Genomic DNA, 817 nt, shown 5'->3' on the forward strand with positions numbered 1-817 from the left:
AGCGGTTTCATATATTATATGGCCAAAGACAATTTCCTCCTCGTTTAATTCAAATAAATACTGAAATTAATTTAATTATCTTGTACATTCGAACGTAATACATTGGAATGGCGTAGCATTTTGAAGAATTTATGCTTTAAAGAGAATGAGGTCATAGGAAGTGCCTAAGAAATGCATAATAATATCGCGCGAAACATGAAATTAACACGGCACCATTAATATACAAAATCGATCGACTGATTTGCTGAAAATCGTTACAACACAACATTTGAGTAATATTATTCGACTTATTAAAGAATAATTTAATGACTGAATTCTAATAATTTTGAACGCAGTGTATTTATGTGATGTGAGACAAGTCGGTGCGAATAAACTCTCCAGCGCCCATACATATGCACATACGAAATTTCACATTAAAAAGCTGAGTGTACACGTGACAATATAAACGGAACATAGTAATTAAAAATATATATATCGACCGATGGCATATATCATTGGATATAAGCACGTCAAAATTATTATAATTGTCGCGATGTCGGACTTTCTAGTATTGCAAAATAGTTTGTCTGAATAAATTTCACGTCCTATTTAATTCAATGCCCCAGTCATTTTTGCTGAAAATCAACGATCTTTACTCGATTAGTGCTTGTAGCTCGATTACCTCGTAAATTCATACATAAGAAAAAAATTTGATCCACGGAATGAGCTGAGAAGGGCAGGAAAGATTCGGCACTCTCGCATATAAATAAAATATCAACATGACATAGCAATCGCGCTTCCCCCGATAGCCACATCCTCGTCTCCCTTTTACGATTAT

General features: G+C 34.0%; 1 protein-coding gene across 1 annotated transcript in view; it reads left to right on the forward strand.

The window, feature by feature from the left end:
- rols (zinc-RING finger and ankyrin repeat domain-containing protein rolling pebbles) overlaps positions 1-817 on the forward strand; it is a 68,507-nt gene that overhangs the window by 49,212 nt on the left and 18,478 nt on the right. The window lies entirely within an intron of this gene.

Source organism: Ceratosolen solmsi, unplaced genomic scaffold, assembly GCF_000503995.2.
Source record: "Ceratosolen solmsi marchali unplaced genomic scaffold, CerSol_1.0 scaffold31, whole genome shotgun sequence".
In the NCBI taxonomy this organism is placed as follows: Eukaryota; Metazoa; Arthropoda; class Insecta; order Hymenoptera; family Agaonidae; genus Ceratosolen; species Ceratosolen solmsi.